Here is a 14,785-nt window from a genome sequence, read left to right on the forward strand (position 1 = left end):
CTATAGCTATGAAGCACTTCCTCCAGGTAACAAGGTCAGCATTTAGCAAGAATGAGTTTCCAGTACCTTTCATATTTTATAGCTGATGTATTGGATTTTTTTTTCCTCTTGCCCTTTAATTCCAGCTCTTTCTCTGTTCCCTTCCTTGAAAATTTTTTGCCCTTACCTAACAAGGTAGTGGCTTCTTTGACTTGGCCTTATGGATATAATATTTGACTTTTTTCTTGGTTATGATTTGCATTTGTCCTCTGAAAGCCTGGGGCTGCAAAACACAACCTCTAAGAACTTCGACCCTGGACCATAGAAATAGCGCACCTGCTACTTCAGCCTGGTCCCTGGACAAAAAGGATTGGACCCCTAGTATTTGCTCTTCCTTCTTGTGATGGAACGAAAGTAACAGCAAGACTGGTGGCTTGGTTAGGTGGATGCCAACCTGTTAGGAAAATAGAAACAGCCATTAAGTCTATGCTTAATTTGATTTAAAGTTTAATTTGTTGTCTTATCATGGGACTCTGAGAAGCTAAGAGAGTCACATGGATCATTTACGTCTAGATAAGTACATACATAATTGTAATTAAAATGTAAATACACTGAGTATAGAAAGACAAGAGTTGACTAGAGTCATGGTAGCTTCTGACACCTTTGCTTTCTCATTAAGTGGGATTATTTCAGCCCCAAAAGTGGCCAGAGAGAGGCTTTCCTCATCTACTCCATCATACACAACTAAGAGGAAAATATTCCAAAAGCACACAGCTTTCCAAGATTCAAAAAACATTTTGAAAATGTTTAAGACATATGGTAAGACAGTGTATGGTCATTATAGAAAAAGATAAGTTCTTCAAAATAATTAAATAAAGACATAGATATAATCCATAATCACAGTTAATATTCAAAGTATAACAGTGACCCATTGGGTGTTTATTCTTTAACTTACTTGTTATATGGTTACACAAATACGACAATAGAATTTGAAGAAAAACTTAAAGAAATATTAAAAAATTGGGAATAAACATCCCTTTGTAGCACCAATTTTATCCTTTTTATATAAAAATGTCATTATTTTTTTTTTCTCTTAATAGACCCCTCAAGCAAAGGTTTGAGTTCTTAGGTTGTAATTAATAAACTGTGTTGAGTATTTCAATATTAAATTATTAACATCAGTTAATTGGAATTCTAATTGTCAAAAAGGTGAACAATGTATTAATTGTAAATTTCAGAAGTGACTTTAATTTGATATTACCATTGATATCAACATGACAATAGGTTTTTCTATTACCATTGTTAGTCTGTATAATTTTCTCCTCTCCTGGGGCTGTCAGACTGTGATTCTAATGACAATATTAATATGCTTCTGAATAACAATCAGAATTTATAATGCTGTGGAAATACTCAGGAGCATCTAAGTATGTTGGATCTTTCAACTTGATAATCACATTTTCTTTGCATGTTACACATTTTTCTCACTTCATCAATGTATTTATTAATATACATATCCATTTATTAAATGAATGAACCTCTTTATTATCCAAAAAAGGTTATACAACAATAAAAAATCTGCTATGAACATATCATTTTTATCTTTTAACATGTCTTATAAACATAAAGTTGAATATCTTGCTACTAATTAAAATTGTTGCATACATGAATTGAAAGTGATCACAAGTGATACTTTTAAAATTATTTTAATTACCCAATATATAATTTCTGTGTGTTATAACTTATTAAGAGAGATCATATCTATAGTAAAAATAACAAAACTAAGGAAAGTTTTATTTGGGTAAAGTGCATTCTTTGTATTTATCACTTGTTATGGACATGAAAATGGCATATATATAATTAAGTATATCATATTGTTGTCAAATAATACATGGGACATTTCTCACCCTGGAGAGTTCCTCAGATAATGAGAGTGGCCACCTGTGGCTATGTTGGATGCCACGTTGCACTGAGTCAGGCAGACTCAGTATTCAATTGTGTGGTGTTTCTGGCAAGGCTCCTGATACAAAATAGTTACCTGGTAGCTGTCATCTCTCCATTATCATACCATTCCTTAAAATACTGAAGGCTTTAGGTCATGTGCTAGTTAAAATGTAAACGCCCTCATCTCAACCTCTTTGCACTAAAGAACTTGATTTGAGGTTGGCAAACTATTGGCCATGCATTATAGTTCCTATCATAAGCAAGAGAAAGAAAAGCTCTCAATGTGTAGATCCAAGCTTAGTCTTCTTTTCTGTTTTCTAAGTGCTGGACCCACCATTGATTATTTACTTAAAACAATGTTTTCTCCACCATTGGCACTAGTTTAGTTTTTAGCTAATGTGATACTATGATTTACAAGAAATATATATTATACATATATGTATATATAGTCATTCTAATGACCAACATATGGATTTCTCATGTATATTTGGTCTTCACTCAAAGTTCCTATCTCACAGCTACCAAACCCTTGGAATTTCCTAAGAAAAAGAGCAATGGGATAATATCTGATCTCCTGTCCTCAGTTCCTGAAAACACTTCCAGAAAGATGGCTTTTGGACCCCACCCAAGGGTGGACACTGGTTGCTAGGAGAACCAACCCTGGGATTAGAGTTTTAGAAGTCTTCCCCAGAGCTCCCACCTTGGGGGAGGGAAGAGAGGCTGATGGTTGAATCAGTTGTGAATGGCCGGTGATTTAATCAATCAAGCTTTTGTAGTGAATTCTCCACAAATCCCCAAAAGACAGGGTTTGGAGAGCTTCTGGGTTTATGAATGAACAAGTTGAGACTGGGGGGAGTGGTGTACCTTTCTTCATGCCTTTCCCTAGGTATCTCTTAATCTGGCTATTGATCCATGTCCTTGTAAAAAAATCAGTTATTTTGTGAATATAAACAGATTTTCTTGAGTTCTGTGAGCTGTTCTAGCAGATTGATTGAACACAAGAAAGCTATTGTGGGAACCTCTGATGTGTAACCAGTTGGTCAGAAGTCAGTTAGCAGCCAGAACTTGCAACTGGCATCCTGACTTGGAAGGACTCAATGGACCTTTCAGTTTGTATTCAGTTGTTAAGAAACACAGGTAATAACGTAGGTGTTCAATTGGTGTGTGAAATAATAGAAGGTGGTCTCATAGGACTGAACTCTTTACCTGTGGAATCTGATCTCTCCAGGTAGAGACTGTTAGAAGTGGGTTGAATTCTTAGACACCCTGCTGGTGTCAGAGAATTGCTTGTTGGTGTGGGGAAGCCTCCACACCTATGTTGGAGTTGCTATGAGAACTTCATTTAGCTGGTTAAACCAAAGCCAGTGTGTGAGCATTACAAAGGTAGGAGCTCTCAAAAGATAAATGCAAGCCGAACCCTGGTTGCCCACTGGACTACCTTCTGTAAATAGAAAAGCTATATTTAACCAAAATGATTTCCTAGTCACATAGCATTTAATACAAGGTGTTTATATTCATGTGTTCATTGATTTGTCATTAAGTACTTTTAAATGTCCACCCTGTTCTGTTAGGCTAGGTCCCAGGTATGTAACAGGGAGAATCCACAGTATCTACTCTTAGGGAATTTTCAGCTTATCCACAGTCAGGCCTTTCCCGGATGAACAAGGAAGGGCTTGAGAAAGAAGGCAAATATTTAATTGGAGGCTCAAGACTACAACTGTAGTCATCCAAATTGATAAGGGGTTAGAGGTTGTGCCTGAAGGGACAGAAGCTTGCAAGAAGGTTCTGGACAAAGAAAATACATCCAACCCTGGAAACCTAAATAGCACTGAAGAGTCAATCCATTTTAGAGTGTGGGTGTGGCACTGTAAGTAATTTCTCCCAGGTTATGTGGTTATTGATGCCAGAATGGGTGCTAATGTCAGGATTTCTGACACCCAGTTAATTGTTACAAATTCACTGAATTGTTAATTGTGTAAGTTCCTATCACAAAGGGATCTATGTGGAAATGCAACAGTAAGAAACTATATGCCTCGCAGCATATTTATAGTGTATAAGGGAAAAAACATCTTGCAGTGTTCAGCTAGATTTAATTTTAGTTTATGAGGGATAGACTTCGCTTTCACCCTAGGCAGAAAGCTTTTCACAGTACAGGTATTTTCCTGATGTGTGAATTAAAATGTAATGCTAATTAATACTATTGGGTCACAGGATTAAATATACAATCCATGCTGCCAGTTATAATACATCTACAGAGAGCAGTGAGATTAACCTCATGTTTAGAGGAAGAAAATGTGTCTTTGAGACTCAGAATATAGATTACATATTAAACTACAGGAAAGCTCAAAGGAGTGACAGTATTCTTGAAACATATGTGCCATGGCAGTTCAGATGATTAAGGATATTACTGTTTTAATGGTATCTTCAATACAATGTCTCTGAAAGGTTTGCATGAGTGATGAAAGAGATTCTGTAGGGAACTACACTTGGATTTCAAGATTGCCAGCTTTTAGATGGCCATCAGCATTCCAAATTGACCTAAGCCATAATGCTAACCTAAGCAGTTACTCTCTTGGTAGCAATTATTGTGGAGACTAAAGGAGTTTCTTGAGAATTATTGATATTTGGTCTCTGCTGTTAATTAAAAATGTCTTTCTACTTCAACATGTGTTTTCAAGTTAAGAAAATCTCCATGTTTTCCTTCCTGATGGTCCCCAGTGATAATTAATGTATAATGAGGAATCTTATCCTACTCTGACATATTCTGGAGAAAGAATCTGAAAATAATCATCTGAAAATGTACTGCAGCAAAATTACAGATGTAGAAATTATATCAAATGTATTAGGGATAAAATGTAAAGTGTTTTAGGGATTAAAAAAGTGTTACATTTTTCTTTGAAAAGATGAACTATCTCATATTAAGAAAAAGTAAATCTAGCTTTATGTGACAGACAAAATTATCACATGATATTTAAGAGAAATATTAAACATAGAAATATTAATATTGGAGAAAGTAAAAAATAAAGCAAAATATTAAATAAGACAGCTTCAAGCTAACTACAATTCACCAAAAAGATTTACCCATCATTAAGCATTATTTGAGCTTCCCCGGTGGCTCAGTGGTAAAGAATCTGCCTGCCAATGCAGGAGACATGTGAGAAGGAAATGGCAGCCCATTCCAGTATTCTTGCCTGAGAAATCCCACAGAAAGAGGAGCCTGGCAGGCTCCAGTCCAAGGGCTCGCAAAAGAGTCAGACACAGCCTAGTGGCTAAACAACAATCATTATTCACAAAACAACATCAAAAAGCAAAGACTGAAAATAATATAAGGAATATATGATGACAGTCACATTGTGAAAAATCAAGGCGCATCTCTCGTAACCTGAAAGATCCAATAGACTGAGATAGGATAAATGATAGAGAGAGATTTGGGAGTACATAAGTTTGTTACCAATATAATGAAATCACTGAACACAGAAGTGCAAAGCATTTCTACCACGCAGTACAATAAGAATAGGTAATCTCAAGAGCACAGATAATTGTAAAATGTAGTAAAATATTTTAAAATTAAAGTTTTGAAAAATCATATTTAAAAAAACTAATTATTTTTTACAACTTATTTTTTTTACAGTGGTTGTGTTTAATAACTGACTTGTAAAATTCCTGAAAACTGAAGAATAGGTGAGCCATGAGGAGATGGCTGTAGAAACCATGACACTTACCTTGAATCTTACTCTGGGGCATTGTCCCCACGGTGGAAAATCTTTGGGGCCCACACTAAAGAGACAATTCAGACTATTTTTCTGTTCCCCAATAAGATCAAAGAATTCAAGAATTCATCCTTCTTAAGTGAGAGTCCCATCAGATCAAAGCAAGAAAGTTTTAGTACATACTAAGTCGCAGCATCTTTTTTTAAGTAACAAAACCATGGCAGGGCTCCATGCCTTTCCTATCCATCTGTTTGAGAATTAGAGCCAAAAGGTGGGAAGTTTTTCAGAGGATGTGTATCTGTACATTTATTCGAATAGAAGGACGAAATCAGACTTTTTCTGATAAAGATTAATAGTATTGTTAGAATGACAATTTTCCCAACATCAGTCTATTCAATGAATAGATTGATTCAATAGATAGATTGATTCTGATTCGTTATGTGAACAAAATTTTTTTATGAAATTTGAGAAGATATTTCTCTTGTCTATCTGGATTAGAGAATAAAGCTTTTGGCCTAGAAAGTTTTATGAAGGGAGAACAATGATAGAGTTATGAAAATCAAATTGGATGCTACACATGCAGTGCCTTGCCCAGAGATTGCTTAATAATTACTAGCTATTTTATGTATAAATTAGGCATTAAATAGATACAAATGATATTTATACTATATGTGCTTGGGATAACATATTATAGTACAATGAATACCTAAATACACATTACAGTTCTGTGAAAAAGGACTATTACCATTCATTTTGAAGCTGTTAACTGTGCTCTTCTTAGATTCATGGGGTCGCAAAGAGTCAGACACGACTGAGTGACTGAACTGAACTGAACTGAACTGAACCTCATTCTTTAGCCCATCCTGTTGAGAGGTAAGTACTATCCTGATCTTGTCTTTGTTGTCACTTTACTTTAAAAAAAATAGTTTTTTTCACATATATTTGTATTCCTAGTAATGTATTGGGTGATTTTGGAAGATTTTAAGCTTTATTTAAATGGAATCATGCTTATGTATTTTGTTGCAACATGCTTTTTTTTCTCTGTAAGATTTTTTCTAAGACTCAATCATGTGTGTAGCTACGTGCTGCGCTTAGTCACTCAGTCATGTCCAACTCATTGTGACCCTACTGACTGTAGCCCACCAGTCTCCTCTGTCCATAGTGATTCTCCAGGCAAGAATACTGGAGTGGGTTGCCATGCCCTCCTTAGGGGATCTTCCCAACCCAGGGATCAAACCCAGACCTCCTGCGTTGCAGACAAATTCTTCACCATCTGAGCCACCAGGGAAGCCATTTTCAGTTCAGTCGCTTAGTCGTGTCCGACTCTTTGCGACCCCATGAACCGCAGCACGCCGGGCCTCCCTGTCCATCACCAACTCCCAGAGTCCACCCAAACCCATGTCAAGTCAGTGATGCCATCCAACCATCTCATCCTCTGTCATCCCCTTCTCCTCCTGCCCTCACTCTTTCCCAGCATCAGGGTCTTTTCCAATGAGTCAGCCCTTCGCATCTGGTGGCCAAAGTATTGGAGTTTCAGCTTCAACATCAGTCCTTCCAGTGAACACCCAGGACTGATCTCCTTTAGGATGGACTGGTTGGATCTCCTTGCAGTCCAAGAGACTCTCCAACACCAAGAGTCTTCTCCAACACCACAGTTCAAAAGCATCAATTCTTCTGCACTCAGCTTTCTTTATAGTCCAACTCTCACATCCATACATGACCACTGGAAAAACCATAGCCTCGACTAGATGGACCTTTGTTGGCAAAGTAATGTCTCTGCTTTTAATATGCTGTCTAGGTTGGTCATAACTTTCCTTCCAAGGAGTAAGAGTCTTTTAAGCCATTTTCACCAGTTTGTTATTTCATTGAGGGATATCTCAGAACTTACTTGGTTGAATTATTTGTTTTCAGAAGGAATGTTTTTAAGTTTTTTCCTCAGATCAATAGCACATCTATGAAAATACCTATCTCTTTCTGCTCACATGCAAAATTTTCTCTAATTTATTGACATAAGGAATTGAATTGCAGGGTCGTATAGTATTTGCATTTTCACTTATATAAAATAATGCTAAAATATTTTCCAAAGTGTTTGCATACATTTAATCCTCACCACATGTGTATAAATGTCCCGTTTTTAAAATTTTCTACATATTCATTGATACATCAATTTTTGACAGACTGGTACCTATGCAGTGTTTTTTTCATTTTGTTCTAGGCTTATGTTTTCCTGATTACTAATGAGTCTGAGCATCTTTTTGTATGTTTTTGGCCATTTTAGTTTCTTTTTCAGGGAAATGATAAAACTTTCAGGTTTTTTTTTTTTTTTGACTGAAAAATGTCTTTTTTTTAATGCCCTAATACTAAAAGATTGTTTTTCTAACTAAAGAATTTTTGGCTGACAATAATTTTCTATATCTGGCTTCTGTTGTTGTCATTGAGAAGTCAGGTGTTGGTCTAATTGTTGTTCCTTGAAACATTATCTCTTCTCTCTCTCAAGATGCTATTAGAGGTCTTTTATTTGGTGTTCTGCAAGATCTAGTTGCAGATTTCTTTTCACTTAAGCTTTCTGGAATTTGTTTGGCTTCTTGAATCTAAGTGTCTTTCATCATTTCTGGAAAATGTTCGGACACTGCATATTCGAATATAAACTTTTCTCTATTTTTGAAAATTATTTGGTGTTTAGACCATATCATTCCATCCCTGATCTCTCTAAATCTAAATATCTCAGTATTTTCCAGCTCTTGACTCTGTGTGCACTGAGTTTTGGATCATTTCTTTTGAGTTATATTAAGAATTCATTACTATGTTCTTTAAGTGGGTTTAATCTGGTGTTAATCTTGTCTAAAAATATTTCTACTTCTTTATAAGTTTTGAAATTGTATATTTTCTAAAGTTAAACTATCTTACTCTCCTAGGAGAAACCCAACTTGTTCATGAAACCTTAACAATTTTGTCTATTCTTGGATTTGATTTACTAATATTTTATTTCAACTTTCACGTCTATGTTCCTCATGATATTGTATTGTAATTTTTCTTTCTTCTACTTCCTTTGGACATTTGTCTATAAACAGTGTGCTGGACAGGGTTTCTGAACCTCTGAACTATTGACCATCTGAATCAGATAATTCTTTGTTACTGAGAGCTATTCTGTACATTGTAGATATTAGTAGAACCCCGGACTCTACCAGAAAATGTCAGTAGTTCCTTCCCCCATCCTCTAGTTTTAATAGTCCAAAAATTACTCCAGATGAACCAACTCACCCATGGGGAGCAAAATTTGTCCCAGGTGAGAATCACTGAACTGTCAGGGTGCTCAGAAAGAATAAAGGCCTTTCTATGAAATGTGTGGCCTGTGTTCTTTCAAACAGTCAAGGACAAGAAAAACAGGGAATAACTGTGAAACTGCCAGATTGGAGGAAATAAAATCAACATGATGTGCATTTTCTTGGATGGGTTCCCAGGACAGAAGGGAAGATAAGACATTTTCATGAACATTATAGAACTTTGAATGGAGTCTATCTATTGGATGGTGATGTATCACAGTTGATTTTCTGGCTTGAAGAATTGTATGAGGATAAAAAAGAGTGTCTTTACTTTGGGGATGTATATATATATATATGTGTGAAGTGATAATGCATCATATATATGGCTTGCTCTCATTTTTTTTTTTTCAGAAAAGACTTCTACTGCCACAATTACTATTACTACTAGTAATAGAGTTGGGGGAGGGAAAGAGAGACAGAGAGAAAGAGAATAAATGAAGTGAAATGTTTACAGTAGAGGAATTCTGATAAAGTTGGTAAGGGAGTTTTTGGCGGTGTTTTTCAATTTTCTGTAAGATTATATTACTTTTTAATAATTTATTTAAAAGACTATTTTTGGCTTTTTTTTATTATGCTTTGAAGAAGGATGCATAAAGCTTAGTAGCATTTACTGAGATTCAAAAGAAGGCTGAAGGCATATGAAAAAGTATACTAGCAATAAACACATTTTAGAAAAAAATATTATTTCTTAATTGAAGACTATTTGGATGTGTACTGGCATCAGTTAATGCTGATTCTAGTTAATTTTTTTCCATTTTATATTCAATCTCCCACCCTTCATGATATGATAAAGCATCTCTGAGACTCCCAAAGTACCTGCATGCATCAAATAGAAAGGGGCTGTAACAGATGAGAAAGAAATGTGATGTAAGAGAAGCTGAGAGGGCAGCCAAAATCACACACTAAGATACTCCAGCACAAGTGGCAGCAAAAATGAAATGAACTGTTTAAAAGAGAGACATACCTCAATGTGACTAATTGATACTTGTATATTAGAGAAAAAAATGGATGAAAATAAATGGAAATTAACTCATAATCAAACGAAAATATTATAGGCCTTGGGAATGTGCTTTCAATAAGAGTTCCCCCCTGCTGCTGTTTCCTAATTTTAACAAATGAGATTTTCCAAGACAGTCTTTTTTTTTTAACTTTTAAAATGTTAATTGGCTGTATGTGGAAAATGGGTTTCAACATAAACCATAAACTTGTCTTAGTAATCCTTTTTGGAGGCAATTTTGAAAAATCCACTCAAGTAAAGTTAGAGATATAACACTGTGCCTTAGACATGAAATACTGAATATAAAGTATATATACAGATAGAAGAATGAGAATAATGATGAATTTATTTTTAGATACCAAATGCCAGTTGATGAAAACTACCATACTCTTGGCTCTGAAACAAAAGTTTAGTGATATTAATTCTAAAATCAAACTCCTCTGATATGCCTTTTTAAAAAAGCACTAATGAAAAATCTTTACCAGACTGCAGGTAATAAACCTAATGGGTCAATGGGCTCTGGCCTCTGATAAGCCAGCAATCCAATGATGATTTTGTCAATATTAGCTGATAACTTTGGGAATGTTACATTACCTCTCTAAACTTCAGTTGATTCAACTCTAGATAGAATGAACACATTGTCTACTTCACGGGGTTACTGAAAGGACAAAATAAAAATATGTGTAAAAACTCTTCTTACAAGATAATTCATAAATTGCATACAAACCTCACAAATATTGGCTATTAGTTTGTGAAGGTATTCGGTTGAACAAAAATTCTCTGTTTAATCTTAACAGGCAAATGGAGCTTTTGTCCCCCAATTAAAGAAGTAGTGTATTGAATTCATTCACTCTGGGGTAGAAATTTGCCAGTGTTTATTTTCTTGTAGAGTAAGTTCTGGTGGAGGAAGTTGACTGAGGGCCTCCTAGTATCCAAGGGAGATATGATCACTTCCCTTTGCTGATGGATATCACTCCAGGCAGCCTGGAACAATCTTAATATATTGCTCAAACATCCTCAAACTTACTTTTCTAGACTTTCTCACTCCACTCAGTCATCATTTTCTGTTTTCAGCTGCATTGAAGCTGTTTCCACCTTCTGCGCACATGCAACCTTCATTCCATTATTCACAATAATCCCCCTACATGAAGCCTTCTCTTCTCCCCTATTAGCTTTTGAATTCCTACTGTTGTTCTAGGTGTGATGTGTGCCCCTTCTCTAAGTAGCCTTTCCCAGTCTTAGCAGTGGAGATTTACATCTCTCCTCCAAGCAAACTGCCAGAGCACGTTTAGGTCCACATGTTTCCTGCCAGGAATAATGAAGGGTAGCCTCAGGAGAAAGCATGCTGAAACATAGAAGTGACTGCATTTCCACTGTATGGGAAGACATAGAGATGCAATGAGCCTGCATAAGAGGCTAAGTGTCAGAGTTCATAGTTACAGTGCATTCTTCCAGTGCATTCTTCCTCTCTTGGACCCAGGATGTGAATTCAGTCATCTGATGGGTACCACCATGAAGTCAGGAATCCATATGTGGGCATAATAAATTATGTTTCAGGCAAGATCATGACATCTGGCCCCATCACTTCATGGCAAATAGATAGGGAAACAATGGAAACAGTGAGACTTTATTTTCTTGGGCTCCAAAATCACAGCAGATGGTGACTGCAGCCATGAAATTAAAAGATACTTGCTTCTTGGAAGAAAAGCTATGACCAACCTGGACAGCATGTTAAAAAGCAGAGACATTACTTTGCAACAAAGGTCCATCTAGTCAAAGAAATGGTTTTTCCAGTAGTTTTATATGGATGTGAAAGTTGAAATATAAAGAAACCTGAGCGCTGAAGAAATGATGCTTTTGAACTATGGTGTTGGAGAAGACTCTTGAGAGTCCCTTGGACTGCAAGGAGATCCAACCAGTCAATCCTAAAGGAAATCAGTCCTGAATATTCACTGGAAAGACTGATGCTGAAGCTGAAACTCTAGTACTTTGACCATCTGATGTGAAGAACTGACTCATTTGAAAAGACCCTGATGCGGGGAAAGATTGATGGCAGGAAGAGAAGGGGACTACAGAGGATGAAATGGTTGGATGGCATTACTGACTCAATGGACATGAGTTTGAGCAAGCTCAGGGAGTTGGTGATGGACAGGGAAGCCTGGCGTGTTGCAGTCCATGGGGTTGCAAAGAGTCAGACATGACTGCGAGACTGAACTGAAATCTACTTGTGGAGTTGCTGCCTTGACCCATCCTTGTATAAGACTGATCATGCTTGCTAAAAAAGACTCTATTGTGCATTTTCCTTCAATATTACCTCTACTTTACTTGCCCAGCTCTTTACTAAGTGTTTATGGATACCAGCATCAAGAGCATGGGTGCTTAGTCGCTCAGTCATGTATGACTCTTTGTGACCCCATGGACAGCAGCCCGCAGGCTCCTCTGTCCAAGGGGATTCTCCAGGTAAGAATACTAGAGTGGGTTGCCATGTCCTCCTCCAATCAAGAGCAAATAATAGGCATTAATAGCTGAGTATCAGTCACCATGCTAGGTACTTTATATGCACTGTTATATGTAAATAGCTCTCATGATAGCTACATGAATTGAATTCTATTATTAACCCTAGTTTACTGATGAAGAAACCAGGTCTGTAAGAGATTTCTTATTGCTAAAGTCATTTTCTAAGAATTGTTAAGAATTGCATGCTTGGCTAATTCTAAAACTTGAGTATTAGTTATCAGATGATTTTGCTATACTATTTATCCAGCAGAATCAAGTTATGTTAAGGTTATGAAAATAAAATTCAGGGAAAATTTATTGTACGATCTTATTGCAGGTATTTTCCTGTAAAAGTGCTTAGTTAACATTGCTGGTTTAAGGGCATGGGTTCCTTAAACTATAGGTGGTTAAAATCCTTTTAATGGTTCATTAAAGCCATTTTACGGTTAAAATTCCAAGGTTAAAATGGCCCGTATTTGATTCATGTGCAAAGTCTAATGCTTCCCAGGTAGTAAAGAATTTGCTTGCCAATGCAGAAGAAACAAGAGAGGCTGGTTGGATCCCTGGGTGGGGAAAATGCCCTGAAGTAGGAAATGACAATCCACTCCAGTATTCTTGAAATCCCCTGGACAGAGGAGCCTGGTGGGCTACAGTCCATGGGGTTGCAAAAAGTTGGACACCACTGAGTGATTGAGCACACAACATATATACTCTAAAATTAAATAGAAAGGCTGTAACTATTCATTGTCTATATTTTATAAAAAAATAATTAAAGCCAAATTTTGATAGTTTTGGATTTGTCCACATATGGGATCAAGAAGATTAGATATAGCCATATTTGTTAGTTAGTAAGATATTTCCATTTATGTTTCAAGTAAATTCGGTAAACTGTATTGATTGATGGCATGTCATTTAAAATATAAAGCCACACAGCATGGTGGCTATAATTAATAACACTGGATTTGATATTTGAAAGTTGCTAAGAAAGTAAATCTTAGGGGTTCTTATCACAAGAAAAATAATTATAACTATGTGTGGTGATAATACTTACTGTAGTAACCATTTGAAATATGTACAAATATCAAATCATTATGTTGTATACTGTGTTATATGTCAAATATGTCTCAATTTTTAAAATAACGTAGTTGTGACGATTTAGGGTGTATGTGTGTGTGTATTTCCATGGAATATAATATTATAAGTCATATAGCAAATATGATAGGGAAAAAGTGAACAAAAATATTTCCTACTTTATACCATTGAAAACCAATTATAGAGTTAAACCTTAGAGATGTCATAAATGGAGCAATGCCCAGAATCTTAGCCTAATCTTACAATAGCTTGTCTTTTTTGAGATTTTTCCAGGCCTTTCATACTAACCACACTTCATTTCCCTGAATTGTTGGTATATGTGTACTTTTAATAGTTCCTTAAAATAATCCAACTAGCAGGCACACAATTGATTGGTGTCAATAGAATCTATCTTATAAAAGCATGATTATACCATTCAAAAATAGGCATTTGATATTCAACTCATGGAGTACCATTAAGCCTTGATATACTAATATTGTATAAATGTGTGACTGAAAATTCTTCAGTAATTATTTTATTGTCTATTAAAAATTCTAATGAATCACTTAATCGATTAGGTATACATACTATAACTTGAAAAAGAAAATATTATGGCATTCTTTGGGGATATTGCATTCTTCCACATTAGATTACATTATTTCTAATTACTGTCTAGATAAGCTTTTTGTTGTTTTTTAGTTGCTAAGTCATGTCCAGTGTTTGCGGCCCCATGGACTGTAACCCACCAGGTTCCTCTGTCTGTGAAATTTCCCAGCAAGAATATTGGAATGGATTGCCCTTTCCTTCTCCAGGGAATCTTCCTGACACAGGAATTGAACCTGAGTCTCCTGCATTGTAGTCGATTTCTTTACCTCTGAGCCACCAGGGAAGCCCTCCAGATAACCAACTTTAAAGCTATGCATTGAACTAACTCTGATGAATTGTGCTATCCACTTCAGTTCAGTTCAGTCTCTCAGTCATGTCTGACTTTTTGTGACCCCATGGACTGTAGCACACCAGGCCTCCCTGTCCATCACCAACTCCCAGATGCTCAAACTCATATACATTGAGTCAGTGATGCCATCCAACCATCTCATCCTCTGTCGTCCCCTTCTCCTCTTGCCTTCAGTCTTTCCCAGCATCAGGGTCTTTTCCAATGAGTCAGTTCTTCACATCAGGAGGCCAAAGTATCAGATTTTCAGCTTCAGCATGAATACTCAGGACTGATTTCCTTTAGGATGGACTGGTTCAGTTTTAAGCCAACTTTT

Source organism: Odocoileus virginianus, chromosome 22, assembly GCF_023699985.2.
Source record: "Odocoileus virginianus isolate 20LAN1187 ecotype Illinois chromosome 22, Ovbor_1.2, whole genome shotgun sequence".
NCBI lineage: Eukaryota > Metazoa > Chordata > Mammalia > Artiodactyla > Cervidae > Odocoileus > Odocoileus virginianus.